This window comes from Macrobrachium nipponense, chromosome 18, assembly GCF_015104395.2.
Source record: "Macrobrachium nipponense isolate FS-2020 chromosome 18, ASM1510439v2, whole genome shotgun sequence".
NCBI classification, from domain to species: Eukaryota; Metazoa; Arthropoda; class Malacostraca; order Decapoda; family Palaemonidae; genus Macrobrachium; species Macrobrachium nipponense.
The window spans coordinates 20,508,946-20,525,709 of NC_087211.1; the positions used below are offsets into that span (position 1 = coordinate 20,508,946).

The following is a 16,764-nucleotide window of genomic DNA, read 5'->3' on the forward strand; positions in this document are numbered from 1 at the left end:
CGACTGGCTAATCAAGTCGCCTTCGAAGTCAAGGTGCCTGGAGGACCTTCAGACGACATTACAGCTGACGAAGGCCCTGGGCCTTATAGTAAATTACGAAAAGTCCCATCTGATCCCCACGCAGTCCATCGTGTATCTGGGGATTCAGATGGATTCAGCGGCTTTTCAAGCTTTTCCATCAAAGGAACGTCAGCAGAGATGCTTAGAGAAAGTGTTAGCCTTCTTAGGGAAAGAAACATGCTCGGCGAAGGAATGGATGAGTCTGCTGGGAAACCATTTCTTCGCTGGAGAAGTTTGTTTCCCTGGGAGGTTGCACCTCAGGCCACTCCAGTTTTTTATGGCAGAAAACTGGAAAGACAAGAATCTAGACTCGACTTTGATTATATCAAAAACGGTCAAGGATCATCTGAAGTGGTGGCAAGATCCGACCAAACTCTCGGAAGGGATGTCCCTCAAGCTTTTGAGCCCCGACCTAGTGTTGTTCTCAGACGCCTCCATGGTGGGCTGGGGAGCAACACTAGGAAAGGAGGAAGTGTCAGGCCTCTGGAGAGGGGAACAGAGGTCCTGGCACATAAACTTAAAAGAATTGGAGGCTATTCGGTTGGCCCTTCAGTTCTTCGAAGAACGATTGGTGAGCCGAGTTGTCCAGATCAACTCGGACAACACTACGGCTCTCGCTTACATAAAAAAGCAGGGGGGGACACACTCTCGGTCACTGTTCGTGATAGCGAGAGACATCCTTCTATGGGCGAAGGCTCGAAACATAGTGATCCTGACAAGGTTCATTTCAGGAATTCAAAATGTGCGAGCGGATCTTTTAAGCCGTCGACATCAGATGCTTCCCACAGAATGGACCCTACTCTAGAAGTCTGTCAGGAGCTATGGAAGTTGTGGGACGCCCGCTAGTCGACCTCTTCGCAACCTCGAAAACGAAGAGGCTTCCGATTTATTGCTCTCCAGTACTCGACCCGGAGCAATAGCGGTAGATGCCATCTATGGGACTGGACGGGGATGGATGTGTACGCCTTTCCCCGTTCAAACTCTTAGGAGAGGTAACAAGGAAGTTTGCGGCGTCGCCAGGAGCGAGAATGACTCTGATCGCCCCCTTTTGGCCCTCAAGCGATTGGTTCACGGAGGTCATGTCTCTTCTGGTAGACTTCCCGAGAACCCTGCCAGAGAGAGTCGATCTTCTCAAACAGCCCCACTTCGAGAGGTACCACGGAAACCTCTCCGCTCTGAGTCTGACTGCGTTCAGACTATCAAGAAGTTGGCCAGAGCGAGAGGTTTTTCAAGATCAGTGGCAGAGGCTATTGCCAATGCGAGAAGAGCTTCCTCTCGAGCAGTTTATCAGTCGAAGTGGACTGTCTTCAGGAGATGGTGTAGGAAGAGAGGTATTTTTTTTTTTTTTTTTTTTTTTTTTTTTTTTCCTCCTCCACGACCTCTGTGAACCAAATCGCTGAGTTTCTCCTGCATTTGAGAAATGTGGACAAATTAGCAGTGCCCACGATAAAAGGATATAAGAGCATGCTGTCAGCTGTCTTCCGCCACAGAGGATTAGATCTGACAAATGATAAAGATCTTCACGATCTTTTGAGATCGTTTGAGACAACCAAAGTACTACAACCAAAGGTTCCATCATGGAACCTTGATGTAGTTCTAAGATTCTTGATGTCGGCTCCCTTTGAACCTATGCATGCTGCCTCATTGAGAGACACTACTAGAAAGGCGATTTTTCTAACTGCTCTTGCTACGGCAAAGAGAGTTAGTGAAATTCAAGCAATTAGTAAAGATGTGGGTTTCAGAGGACACAGTGCAGTGTGCTCCTTGGATCCTAACTTCTTAGCGAAAAACCTTTGAAATCAAGGGGTTAACAGAGTTCATCGGACAAGAGCCAGAGAGAGTCCTGTGCCCTGTCAGGGCTCTTCAAATTTTACATGCAAAAGACAAAGATTTGTCGGGGTCCTTCGGAGAACTTATGGTGTTCTGTTAAGAGACCCGACTTTCCTATGTCGAAGAATGCACTGGCATTCTTTTTGCGAAACACCATCACGGAGGCCCATGCGTCCTGCTCGGATGGTGATATGAAGCTTTTGAAAATAAAAGCCCATGAAGTGAGAGCGGTTGCGACTTCAATGGCATTTCGAAAGAATATGGCACTTAATGATATCATTAGCGCTACTTTTTGGCGAAGCAACTCTGTGTTTGCTTCACATTACCTGCGGGATGTGAAGACGGCATATGAGAACTGCGAGTCGCTTGGACCATACATATCCGCAGAAATGGTGTTGGGGGCAGGGAGCAGCACAAATACTACCCTATAGAAAAGGGGGTAGGTGTGCTTTTTAATTTTGGTGTTGGTTTATGGTTGAAGGGTTGGTTGCTTGAGGCGCCTTCCCTTTCTTTAGCCTAGAAGTTATGGGACTAACTTCGATAGGTTAGGTCAGGTGGTGGTTTTTAGCTTCGTTGCCCTCACAGTATGGTCAATATGGTCTAGTCACATTGTGGTCACGCCCCCGTTGACAGATCATCTAGAGCGCACCAACTACACAGGTCACTACCTTGTTGGCAACTCTAGTAAAGCAAAAGCAGACTTCGATGACAGTAATCAAGAAGTCAGCTATGCTAACAGGTAAGGAATCAAGATGTCAATCATCTGCACTTGAGGTGTTTCCTAAATCCTTCTATTCTGTCCCTTCCCACCTCCAATGGTGGGATTCAGCTATATATATATCTGACAGGTAAGTTTCATGAACAAAATGTTATTGTTATGATACAATAAAGTTTGTTCATACTTACCTGGCAGATATATATAATTAAGTACCCACCCACCTCCCCTCAGGGGACAGTGGTATGAAAAATCTGAATAGAAAATGGGAATGATTCCTGATATCCGCCTCCCAGCGGCGGGAATGGGTACTAACCACCTGGCCGCCCACTGCGTGTGCCGGGAGTTTTGAAATTCTGTCGGACGTCGGAGAATACAGCTATATATATATCTGCCAGGTAAGTATGAACAAACTTTATTGTATCATAACAATAACATTTTGTTTAAGGTATGTTCGGTTGAGGGTTGTAAGGTGAGGTTGCCGAAAGCTTCGGTCAACCCTCACACTGTGTGTGTGAAATGCAGGGGGAATGAGTGTACATTTAGTAACCCTTGTAAAGAATGTGAGGTTCTGAATGAGGATGAGTACAAGGCTCTTTCTTCATACATTAGAAAGTTAGAACGAGATAGAGTTCGGAAAGCCTCCTATAGGAGTTCTAGTAGGTCGAGAGTGAGTGAGATTGAATCGGAAACTAACATTAATGTAGATTTAGAACCTTCCTCCCAGGTTTCAGCCCCTGCTCCCCACGCCGAAGCTGAAGATTCGTCTTCGGAGGCGGCGGCTTTAAATGCTACCATTCAATCTATAGAAAAGAAGATTTGCCTGCTAGAACAAGGTAAGAATGATAGTGTTGGTGATAAGTGCAGTGTCCCCAGTGTTGTGGAGGGTGCGTCTGAATGGCTCCTAAGTGCCTCCAGGCCTAGACCTCTTCCAGACTCCCAGTTCCAGTGGAGGAGGAAAGTCGAAAGCCGCAGGAGGGCTAGGGAGAGCCCCCACTGGTCAGGCGTCCCCTCGGCAGATCCTGAAGTACGCTCCCAGGCTGCCTCGGATCGTGTCAAGAAGGAGATCCTGCGCCAGTGTTTCTCCTCGTCTTCTTCACCTTCACCTTCACCGAAGTGCGGTTGGAACTCTCCAGATGCGTCGCGCCTGTTGAGGAGGGCGTGGAAGGCGCCCTTCAGTCCTTTGGCTTCCAGTCCAGAAGTCTTTCCTGAAGAGGCTACTTTGGAAGTGAAGAGACCCAGGAGATCCTGCGATCGCCCATCTTCACCCGCTCCTCGCTCTGCTTCGGAGGAAGATCCTGTAGATTCGCTGACTCGAGTCCTGGCGGGACTCCAGGCTCAGATCTCGGCCCTGGCGGACTCTTTGGCCTCAAGATCTCGTAGGAGGAAGGACATATCTCTCCCAGTCAAGAGATCTAGACGCTTTTTTTCAGAGGATCGCTCTCCTCGCCGTCTGCGATCTCCTTCATATGGGGAGGTTTTGGCCGAGCGTAGGAGTTCGCGCGAGTGGCACCACTCACCTGGCTCTCTCTCAGCAGTGTCGAGGCGCCAGACTTCGGACAGGCGCTCTTTGGATGGCGACGGATTTTCTCCGGATCGGATTCCTGCTTCCGGTAGGCGCTCCTCTCCGACTCATCCTTCTTCCTCTAGTGTGCGTCCTAGAGAAGAGAGGCGCTCAGGACAGAGCAGGCTCCTTTCGTCGTCTCCGTCTCGTCGTTCATTTCCTCGTTCTTCTCCTCAGCATCTCCGAGAGCCTAGAAGGCGCCCTTCTACGAGTAGGCGCTCAGCATCTGGCTACCACTCTCCTCGCGTTTGGACCCTGTGCCGAGTAGGCGCTTTTCTCCTGTAAGTCGCTCCTCTCCCTTCAGACGTCAAGAGTCTAATAGGAGCCCTGCGCCTGGTAGGCGTCCTGCTCATGGATAGGTGCCAAGAGCCTCGAATTCTTCGTTCTCCTGGTAGACGATCATCGTTCTCGAGGCGCCCTACTCCTGACCGTTCTCCGCTTGGCAGGCGTCAAGATCCTCTCAAGCGCCCTGCTCCTGATAGGCGCTCAGCGCCTGGCAGCCGCTCTCCTCGCGATAGGTGCCAGGATTCTAGTAGGCGCTCTCCCTCTCGTAAGCGCCCTGTTGATAGACATGGTCTTTCACGTGGAAGGAGCCCTGCCTCTCCTTCAGTCAAGATTTCGTATACTACGAAGAGGGAGTCCGATCTTAGACAGGCCAGGTCGGATAGGCGCTCTTCGGTTTCGACTCGCCGCTCTCCTGTTGATTTGACTCCTCCTTCGAGACGACTTTCTCCAACCTCACGCTCTGCTCCCGCAAGAACCTCTTCTAAGGATCCTCCACGCTCTCCTCTTCAAGAAGGCCAGGAAGGTTCGGATGAAGAAGTGAATACCTCAGCAGCAGTTTCTTCTTACAAGCAGCTCACAGAGCTTCTTCTTCAAGAGTTCGGGGATTCCCAAAGCCCCACTGCTCCTCCTTCTCCACACTCGTTTTTCTCCATGGCTAAGACAACGAAGGGATCGTCGTGCGTGAGAATGAAGCCGACACTTTCAATGAAGAAAGTGCTTAGGAGTTTTGGATCTTGGATGCGCTCCAAAGAGGAAGCAGGAAAAACTGTGTTCGCCTTCCCTCCGTCGAAGCTTTCCGGACGGACTGGATTTTGGTACGAGACAGTAGAGCCCTTGGGGCTGGGTCTCCCGTCCTCGGCCGATGCAGACTTTTCGGCATTGGTAGATGCCATGAGAAGGTCAGCTCTGAACTCAGCCAAAACAACGTGGGCCATGAATGAGATAGACCACATTCTGAAAGGCAACTTTCTTGATTGGTCGCTCGGAGTCTTAGCTAAGAAGACGCAAGTGCCAGAGTCTTTCTCTCCGGAAGACCTTCATTGTGTGCTATCCTGCATGGATAAATCAGTAAGGGACGGGGCCAGCGAAATCGCTTCCCTGTTTGGGGCGGGCGTCGTAAAGAAGAGATCAGTTTATTGCTCCTTCTTGACGAAGTCCGTCTCCCATGCGCAGAGATCTTCGTTGCTGTTTTCTCCTCTCTCCGCGCAACTGTTTCCCAAACATCTGATCCAGGACATTTCAAAGGCACTTTCAGCTAAGGCTACGCAGGACCTTCTGGCCCAGTCTGCAAGGAAGCCTTGTCCCTCCTTCCCGACCAAGACGAGAAAGGAGAAGTCTACTACTCAGGAACCCTTTCGAGGGGCTTCTACCTCCAGACCCGCCTCGTTCAGAGGTCGCAGACCCAATAGAAGAGGGAAGACTTTCTCTAAGTCAATCAAGCCTTCCAAATAAGACTCAAGTCCTTTAGACAATGGTGGGCACCAGGCTTTTACGATTTGCAGAAGTCTGGGCCCAGAAAGGCGCAGATTCTTGGACCCTTTCAATCGTGAAGAAGGGTTACCTCATCCCTTTCACCTCAAGACCTCCCGTGACGACCACCCCAAGGGAGTTGACGGCTAGATACAGGGACCCCATCATGAACCAGGCCCTCCAACTAGCAGTAGATCAGATGCTGGAAAAAGAGGCAATCGAACTAGTGACAGAACATCATTCAGCAGGCTTTTACAACCGCCTTTTCCTAGTTCCGAAATCCTCAGGGGGATGGAGACCGGTGTTGGACGTAAGCGCCCTGAACTTCTTCGTAGAAAAGAAGAAGTTTACGATGGAGACCACTTCTTCGGTGCTGGCAGCGCTGCGTCCAGGGGACTGGATGGTGTCCTTGGACTTACAGGACGCTTACTTCCATGTACCGATCCATCCTTCCTCGAGGAAGTACCTCAGATTCATGATGGGGGGAAGAATTTTCCAATTCAGGGCCCTGTGCTTTGGCCTCTCGACGGCCCCTCAAGTGTTCACGGGGATCTTGAGAAATGTAGCTCAATGGCTTCATCTGGAAGGGGTGAGGATATCCCTGTACCTCGACGATTGGCTTATAAGGGCCAATTCGAAAGATCGTTGTCTGAAGGACTTACAGAAAACCCTGGAATTGACGAGTTCGTTGGGGCTTCTGGTCAATTTCCAGAAGTCAAATTTAGTACCCGATCAAGAGTGTGTTTATCTGGGGATCCAGATAAACTCTCAGAGTTTTCGGGCTTTTCCATCTCAGGAAAGGATAGCCCGGGGACTCGAAAAAGTAACAACCTTCTTAGGGAAAGAAGTATGCAGAGCGAGGGAGTGGATGAGTCTGCTGGGGACGCTCTCCTCGCTGGAGCAATTAGTTTCCCTAGGAAGGTTGCACCTGAGACCGCTCCAATTCTTTCTTCATCAGAATTGGAGTCATTGTTCTCAGGATTCGACGTTCTCCCTGTCCATTTCCCAGCAAGTCAAGGAGGAACTCGCATGGTGGGCAGATCCCAACAAGTTTGCGCAGGGACTGTCTCTGCAATCCCAGAGCCCCAACCTAGTGTTGTTCTCCGACGCGTCGGAGACAGGTTGGGGGGCGACTCTGGGAACCAAAGAGGTGTCAGGAAACAGGGGGGAACGCATTCCTTCTCTCTGTACGAAACAGCAAGAGACCTTCTTCTGTGGGCCGAAGAAAGGAGAATCAAGCTTCTCACCAGATTCGTACAGGGAGAGAGGAATGTGAGAGCAGATCTCCTCAGCAGGAAAGATCAGGTCCTTCCCACAGAGTGGACCATGCACCAAGATGTATGCCAGAGCCTTTGGAAGTTGTGGGGCAGGCCGCACATAGATCTATTTGCCACATCAAGAAACATGAGACTGGATCTTTACTGCTCTCCCATCTCGGATCCAGGGGCAATAGGGATAGATGCACTTCTTCTCGACTGGAAAGGGCTCGATGTTTACGCGTTTCCCCCCTTCAAGATTCTGGGGATAACACTCAAAAAGTTCGCAGAGTCAGATTCGACGAGGATGACATTAATCGCTCCCTTTTGGCCAGCCCAAGAATGGTTCACAGAGGTACTGGAATGGTTAGTGGACCTTCCAAGATCGCTCCCTCTAAGGAGCGATCTACTCGGACAACCCCACTTCGACAGGTACCACAAAAATCTCCCCGCTCTCAGTCTGACTGGCTTCAGACTGTCCAAAGTCTGGTCAGAGCGAAAGGCTTTTCAACAACAGCTGCTAAAGCAATCGCAAGAGCTAGGAGGTCTTCCACCTTACGAGTATACCAGTCGAAGTGGGATGTCTTCAGACGGTGGTGCAAGAGGAATAACGTTTCCTCTTCCAGTACCTCTGTGACCCAGATTGCAGATTTCCTTCTATTTCTGAAGCAAGAATGTGGTCTAGTGGTTTCGACCATTAAAGGATATCGCAGTATGTTGGCGGCGGTCTTTAGATATAGAGGCCTCAATATATCTGAGAATAAGGACTTGCATGACCTTATTAGGTCTTTTGAAACAGTTAAGAAGCAGTCTCCTAAAACACCGAACTGGAATCTAGACGTGCTTCTTCAGTTTCTCGGATCGTCTAGATTTGAACCCCCTAGTTCAGCCTCGTTCAAGGACCTGACGAAGAAGGCTCTGTTCCTTATGGCTCTAGCTTCCGCCAAGAGGGTGAGTGAGCTTCAAGCGATTGAGGGCAATGTTGGATTTAAGGAGGAGTCTATGGTTTGTTCTTTTCTCCCTGGGTTTCTGGCAAAGAACGAGAACCCATCAAATCCATGGCCCAGGAGCTTCGAAATTCGTGGGTTATCTTCTCTTGTAGGGGAAGAGCCTGAGAGAACTCTTTTCCCGGTGAGGATTGTAAAATATTACCTTAAGAGAAAAGAGCAACTGAAGGCCAATCAAGAGGTCCTTTGGTGCTCCGTAAAGGACCCCACTCAACCCCTATTGAAGAACGCGCTGTCCTTCTTCTTAAGAAGCCTCATTAAAGAAGCACATGTTTCTTGTAAGGAAGATCATTTTAAGCTTCTTAAGGTGAAAGCCTACGAAGTGAGAGCCATAGCGACTTCGCTTGCTTTTAACAAGAATATGTCCGTGCGGAACCTGATGGAGGCAACTTTCTGGAGATGCCACTCGGTTTTCGCAAACCACTACTTGTGTGATGTGAAAATCACTTATGACAAATGCTTCGCCTTGGGCCCTTACGTATCGGCGGATTCGGTGCTGGGGCAGGGAGCTGGAACTTATCCTTGTTAGATGTATATATTTTTTACCCTATGTTTTGTATTTGTTGTTTATGGTTGTCTGAAAGAGGATGCAGGGAGGCATCTCTTTATGTCGTAGTACTAACCCTAGGTAGTTTGGTTAGGTGGTCTGATGGGTTTTGGCTCCTTGCAGTAGTAGTGGTGAGGATCTGTTAAGGAAGTGGACGAGTTCCCTTTAACAGAATCCGACTTGGATTCTACCACACAAAGGGATCAGATATCCCGGTGGTAGATCCGAGAGTCTTTCAGCAACAGGTCACGTCCTAGCTGTAGCTCTCCAGGCAATGCAGACTCAGAGACAGTATCAATGAAGTCTTCTGCCTGAACAGGTAAGAACCAAGATTTTTATATCCTACAACACCAGTTGTTTCCCTTCTTTCCATATTTTTTAGCTGTCTCTTACCCTCCACCAAGGGTGCCAATCAGCTAAGTATATATCTGACAGGAAAGTTCATGTACAAAAATGATATTGTTAAACTACAATAAAGTTTTGTACATACTTACCTGGCAGATATATACGTCTAATGGCTCGCCCAGCCTCCCCTCAGGAGACAGATGGAAGAGAAAATCTGACAGGAAAGTGGGATTGGTTCGTACACCCGCCACCCAGCGGCGGGTAAGGTAGACCACCTGACCTACCTGTCGCGTGTGCCATGAGATTTGAAATTCTGTCAGGAACGTCGGAGACTATAGCTAAGTATATATCTGCCAGGTAAGTATGTACAAAACTTTATTGTAGTTTAACAATATCATTTATTAGCCTTAATAGCCAAGGAAAAGCCAAGACTGAGTAAGAATAACTACAGAAGAAATACCTGTAGAAGGAGGAGCAATAACAGGTTGCTGACTTGACCTAATTACTAGTTGCTTTTGCATTGTATGTGCTTCACTACTCTTCCTATGCTATAGAACTCATTCAGAAAGTTCTTTGAAAATCCTCGGTTCCTCACATGTATTCTCAAGATCACACTTTTATACCCCTGCAGCTGACACAGTGTATCTATCGCCTCAAAAATCAACAACTTGCTACCTCAATAATCATTCATACAGAACCTAGCATTCTTAGCCTTGGTTCCAGTGGAAGGCATTCTAGGTAAAATAAATGTACAGTGCTGTGAGAGCAGAAAGCTGCCAAAACTATGAAGTACCAACAAATGACTATACACAATGGCAGCAAGGAGAATTCGGACAAGAGCTAAAACTTTCAAAACATATATGGTTGAGAACAAGTGCACTAGACAGTCATCCAGGCAGCCATTTGAACCCCTTCTTTTGTTTGAATGCCGACTCTCCTTTTGGTGCAGAGATATTAGCTACCTTTAACAGTAGGTAAGATTCATCCCCAACAATTTTATAACCTCAAGATGGCTTTTAAAGTGTTGAGTGGCAACTTCCAAGTTGGGCTTCCAGTCTCTTACCCACTTTTCTTAGTTTGAACCTTCACTAGAATGTGTGTAATATGCATATAAAATATTGCTTAGCTCAGGTTAAGGTCTTGTTGAACAGGAAGGTGGTAAAATTAGAGGAGCTTTCCACTTATGTTCAAAATTCTCAAAAATAGATGTAAGTGACTTCTCTTTAGGATGTAAGTAAAATGTGTTTTCATACATTCAACTTCCCTGTCAGATATATACTTAGCTATAGACTCCGTCGTCCCCGGGCAGAAATTCGAATTTCGCGGCACACGCTACAGGTAGGTCAGGTGATCTACCGGCCTGCCGCTGGGTGGCAGGAATAGGAACCATTACCGTTCTGGAACCAGATTTTCTCTGTCGCCGGTGCTAGTAACATCGTTGCTAGTTCCTCCTGACTTTGACATTCGTGTTTCATCGCCGTTGATCTTCTAGACTGATATTTTGGTGACGTATTGGATCTCTGGCCTGGCATACGCTTTTGTGGACTATTTTTTGAATTTGGATTTGGATTTTTCTCAGAATGTCTGACTCTAGTTTTTCGTTCAGAGTGTGTGTGGATGAAAGTTGTAAGGTGAGACTACCGAAAGCTTCGGTAGACCCTCACACTACTTGTAAGAGATGTAGAGGGAATGAATGCTCACAAGTGAATACATGTGATGAATGTAAGAATTTGAATGAGGAGGAATGGAAGATTCTTAACTCATATTTAAGAAAATTGGAAAGGGATAGGGCTAGAAAAGCCTCTTCCAAGAGTTTGAGTAGGTCGGTCTCTAATGAGCCAGTTAGTAGTCTGGTGCCTCTCTCTAATGTAATTGCTTCCTCCCATACAGCTTTACCTTCTCAATTATCCGATTCTGCAAGTTCAACATCGGAAATTGCAAATCTGAAAGCTTCCCTTTTGAAGATGGAACGTAAGTTAAAGGATTTAGAAGGTAAGCAAAGTGAAAGTGTTCCCAGTGAAGTGGAGGGTGCGTCTGATCGGCTCTGTCTCGCTCCCAGGTCTAGACCTCTTCCAAGCTCCCAAGCCCAGAGGAGAAGGAATGTTGAAAGCCACAGGGAGGTTTCAGAGAATCCCCACCGGTCAGGCGTCCCCTCGGCAGATTCTGTAGTTGCGTCCCAGACTGCCAAGGATAGCCGTTGGAAGGGCATCCTAAAACAGTGTTTTTCTTCATCCGATTCTTCTTCAAAGAAAGGATGGAGTTCGGACAAGCTGTCGAGACCTTCTAAAAGATCTTGGAAGTCGTCAGCTTTGGACTCCAGCCCGGAAGAGTTCCCAGAAGAATATCCTCCGGAAAAGAAGAGAAAGGAGATATTTTCATCAAATCCTCCTTCCCCGAGATCGAAGGTGGAGAAAGAAGACGCAGCTACTAAGATCCTGAGGGAAATGCAGCAGCAGATATCTTCGTTGGTGGGAGTTTTGAAGAAGGATCCTCCCAGGAGAAAGGATCGATTCCTTCCCGTTAAGAGATCCCGTCCGGTGGAAGTCTCTGACAGCTCGGACGAGGCGCTTGCCAGGCGCAAAACGCCTACGAGGCGGGAGGATTCTATAAATATACATAAATATAGAAAGGCGCAGGAGGCGCCTGAAACTCCTACTAGGTGCAAAGCGCCTGAGACTCCTGCCAGGCGCCTGGCGCCTGAGGCTCCTTCCAGGCGCCTGGTGCCTGAGGCGCATTCGGGGCGCCTGGCGCCTGAGGCGCCTACCAGCCATGATAGACCTCAGGCGCCTACCAGCCATGATAGACTGTCCAGGATTGATATGCCTGCCAGGCGTCAACCAGGCACTGGGCGCCAGCCAGGCGCCAGGCGCCATGAACCAAGATCTCAATCTTCATCGGACATGGAGCTAGAAGCGGACCGAGAGGCTCCTCTTTGGGACTTCTCGCAGGATCAGTTTTCACCTGACAGGGTCTCTAGACGTCGCACAGGCGGCCGTAGCCCTTGTCAGGATGTGGCTGATTCTGTGAGAGGTTTTAAACATTCAAGACCTTCTCCTGATAGGGACGGGAGTTGTCGCACAGGCGGCCGTCGTCCTTATCAGGATGGTCTTAGTGTAACTAAAGGCAAAGATGGGGGGATCGCAACACGGTCTATGGTGCTCTGTAAAGGACCCCAAAAGACCGATTTCAAAGAATGCCTTGGCCTTCTTTGTGAGAAGCGTGATTATGGTGGCACATAATAACTGCCCAGACGACTCTTTTAAACTTTTGAGAGTGAAAGCTCACGAAGTCAGAGCAGTCGCGACGTCTCTTGCTTTCCACAGAAATATGTCGCTTAAGAATATCTTGGAAGCGACATATTGGAGATGCAATTCGGTGTTTGCATCTCATTACTTGAAAGACGTTCGGGTAATTTACGAGAAATGCTTTTCTCTGAGTCCGTTTGTGTCAGCGGATACGGTCCTGGGTATTGGAGCAAGCGCCGATCCTTAATTTTATATACGTAACCCTCTTGTTAGATACGTTCTTGACTTCCTGCTGGAAGAAGTGTCAGATGTCACACAGGCGGCCGTCACTTTGGCACAGTAAGGAACTTGGGTGGTATCTGACTATTAGAGGGGTACAAAATTTTTTTTTTGTACTTTAGTGTGTGCGTATTGACTGTGTAATTCGAGATATTGGTTGTTTGTGAGGAGTTTGGGGGATAACTCTTGACAATCTTAGAACTAACACAGGTGTTAGGATCGGGTGATCGGGATCGGTTGTGTGCTCCTTAAATAAGGTGTGTTGTCATATAAGTGGATTAGCACCCATTGACAAATGACAGTCAGGCTCTGCCGAGTAAGTGGATAAGACCCCATCGACAGACTCACAAGAACTCTCGGCCACAGATCACTATCTCGCTAAGGCTCTTGAGGTGAAGCAGACTCCTAGGCAGTAGCCACGAAGTCTTCCACCTAATCAGGTAGGAACCAAGGTCTATAAATACCTACAATATATGTTGTTTACCTGTCTATTCAGTAGTTAGCTGTCTCTTACCCTCCACTAAAGGGTGCCAATCAGCTAAGTATATATCTGACAGGGAAGTTGAATGTATGAAAATGATATTATGATACAATAAAGTTTCATACATACTTACCTGGCAGATATATACGATTTATGGCCCACCCAGTCTCCCCGCAGGAGACAGGTGGAAGAGAGAAAATCTGATAGAAAACGGGAATGGTTCCTAGTCCTGCCACCCAGGGCAGGGCGGTAGATCACCTGACCTACCTGTAGCGAGTGCCGCGAAATTTTAATTTCTGTCGGGGACGACGGAGTCTATAGCTAAGTATATATCTGCTAGGTAAGTATGTATGAAACTTTATTGTATCATAACAATATCATGATTTTCGCTTCTGACCTTTGGTTTTGTGATACCAGTGCGATTTATCCCAAAAAGAACCATTTTTCAAATTCTATCTCCTCCCTTGATACTTAATATTAAGACCTGGGATTACTACCATATATATAGACCTGATGTAGCCCTCCAATCAAATGAAGAGTTTTTCTAAAAGTAATTTTCTGGGCTCAGCCGTGTCGCTCCGTGAAATGTGTCCTCTTTAGCACTATTTCTAGTAAAATATGTAGTGTTTAACACTCGCCCCAGTTCTATACCGACACCTTTTATTTAGGTGAGCGAGTCAGAGACTTCTGACATGTCCAATTTAGCAGTTCTCTGGTATCATAGCAATATTTTACTAGAAATAGTGCTAAAGAGGACACATTTCACTGGGCGACACGGCTTCCTCGCCCAGAAATAGATTTTTCCTACGTCAAAATCCCTTTTTTGCTAGATATGAGTTTTTTCGTGTAAATCAGGAAAAAAAATTTAAGAAAAAAATGCAAACAAATTGGAAAAAAGGGCTTCATTTTATTGTTCTATAATATCTTTCTAAGTTATATACCAAATTTCAATGCTATAGCTTTAAAACTAAGGGAGAAGATAGACTTTGAAGGGCAATAAGTATAGTTTTGAGATATGAGCGTTCAAAGTTTTTCTTTGTATTTTTACAAAGACAGTGTTAATAAATCATGATTACTATGAATTTGATATTCCTTTTTTGGTATTAATAAACCAAAACTATGTTATTGATCCCAATTTAATCATAAATGAAGATCCCTTTGCTGAAAGATCGTAGCCTGGAGCACTGCGTCAGGTGAGACGGGCCACTCCTTATGTAACACTCCCTCTCTCCTTCACTAACTAGGCTAATATCACCGATATTATGATCTTCTGAACTCTTATTAGAGCAAATTTTCTTCCTCTGTATGTTAGTGAGATGTTTTGCTTGTCTTTTCCTCTTTGGCATGATGAAATTCTTGCCGAAACAAAGAAAAACAGACTTAATTAAATCGGCTGACCCTCTTTGGTGTCAGTCTTATCCAGTATCTGTATTAATGGGATAATATATTGATATGCAGCTCCTTAGGCCTAGTAAACTTTGAGGTCGGCCAATTTACTAAAGAAAAACACATCAATGGAAAGAGGAAGATATGCAAATGTACATGGTGAGAAAAATTTTTTTTAATTTTCCCTACCTTCCACGAGAAGTTGAAAATGAGTCTTTACAACTCCTTGTGGGGCCTCTTTTACAAGACAATCGTAAATTTTGTAATAAATAATTTTATTTTATTTTGTAAAATTATAAGTACTGGTCACACAATATCAAAACAGATAAAAAATAAAATCAGTAACAAATTCTTAGCATATTTTTTGAAAAATATTTACATAAATTTACCGAGAACAAAGATTCAGTAACTTTTTTTTACTTTTACATGGTTTTTCTAATATTTCTTTACACTTTTCTTTGTAAAACTACATTTACAACTGACTACTATATTAAAAGACAGAACAAAAACCAACAGCAACCTCTTGGTATATTTACGAGCAAATTTACAAAAAAACGTCCTTTGAGACAGACGTAATACATTCCCCCAAGTTACAAGCAGAACTGAAGTCTTGAGATGCCTGATTCGTGGTTTTAGCCGGTGTAAAAGTTGCCATTAGTGAATTTATGGGCTATAGAAGTATTGGCACCTCTTTCCCGCCCGATTTTCTCGAAATTGAAGGTGCCTAATACGTATTGTTTATCTACAGGATCAATCCATCCACCACCCCAAACCTATTATAACTATTCCCAAGGATTAATCCGTCTGTTAAGGATTAATGAGGGTCGACTGTAATTTCTCTCTCTTGCTTTTAAGATTTAAGTATATACACATCAACAATCACACGTACTGGTTACTGGCAGTCTCCGGTTATCGGCAGACTCGGTTATCGGTTATCTAGCGCCATAAGATCAGTAGGATTCTTATGGCATGCCTTAAGGGTGCTTATGGTGCAATAACGGTGCTTATGGAGCCAATAACCAGTTATCAGCGTCATAAGCGCCATTATGGCACAATAAATCGCTGAGTTTTGGTTAATGGTGGTTTTTGCTTATTGGCACACCCCCGGAAATGGAACCCCCGCCGATAACCATGGACTCTCTCTCTCTCTCTCTCTCTCTCTCTCTCTCTCTCTCTCTCTCTCTCTCTCTCTCTCTCTCTCTCTCTCTCTCTCTCTCTCTCTCTCTCTCTCTCTCTCTCTGACACAATCAGACACACACACTATCAATTCCTTTGATTATCCTTGTAAAATGTGATTGAAACTGATTTTGTAATAAACTTTTGCCTACTGTGACCATTTCAGCTTTCTCAAAGGATTCTCATCTCTCCTCCCTCCATCCAAACCAGCCGCACACCATTTTCATCAAACCGTTTGTAAATGATGCACAGAAACAAATTTTTTCAGAGGTTGTACTTCATATACATGATGTACTGTTTTATTATTTTACACTCAATTTAACGTTTAAATACATTAATAATAGAAAAAAATTGAAACGGGGGACTTTTTGGGTTGGCTAGAACGAATTATCCTGATTCTCTTTATTTGTTTTTGGGGATATTTATTTCATATTTTGAACAAACTTTATCTACAAGCCTTCTGGATTGGATTAAGTTTGAAGTCTGAGGTACCCACCTCTGTACTAGTAATTTATGCTAGTTCATTGTGATTTATACATTAGTACAGACTTCATGGTAAACCAAATATGATTAGAAGATATGTTGCATAGTAAATTAAAAGCTTAATTTCAGCTTATACTATTCATACATATTGGCAATAATTATGGAGATAATAATTACAAGGGCATTAAAAAATAGTGGTTGTTCTGAAGAGAAGTAGGAGCATTTTTCATACCTCTTGGTGATTTTTTAAAAGTAACATGGACTCACATACTAGTCTAGCAGAGGAGAACCTCCACATAAGAATAAACTTCTAGAACATCAGTCTCCAAGGAAATATGTACTGAAGTCCATTTCTGTTGGAGATTTTAGTGTTAGGACAACTCAGAATGACATTTATAAGATAAAGCAAAAAAACCACTAATTTTTATGGTATTAAGACCTATTCCAGTATGAATACATGAAGAGGTCATGGTGTTACCTGTGATGAGAAGCTTAGGTTGAAGCAGACACCAATTGGTAAGTTTTATAAAAGCACCCAGTGGAATTAACTGAAAATGGATGAGACAAGAAAAATAATAGCTGTTTGGAAGGAGAAGATACAGAACATTTGAATGCACAATTTAAAAGATTTTACT

The 16,764-nt window shown here is 45.5% G+C and overlaps 1 protein-coding gene across 2 annotated transcripts in view; it reads left to right on the plus strand.

Moving 5' to 3' along the window:
- Nucleotides 1–16,764, plus strand: part of LOC135196910 (uncharacterized) — a 174,059-nt gene that overhangs the window by 91,351 nt on the left and 65,944 nt on the right. The gene's annotated exons all lie outside the window — the stretch shown is intronic.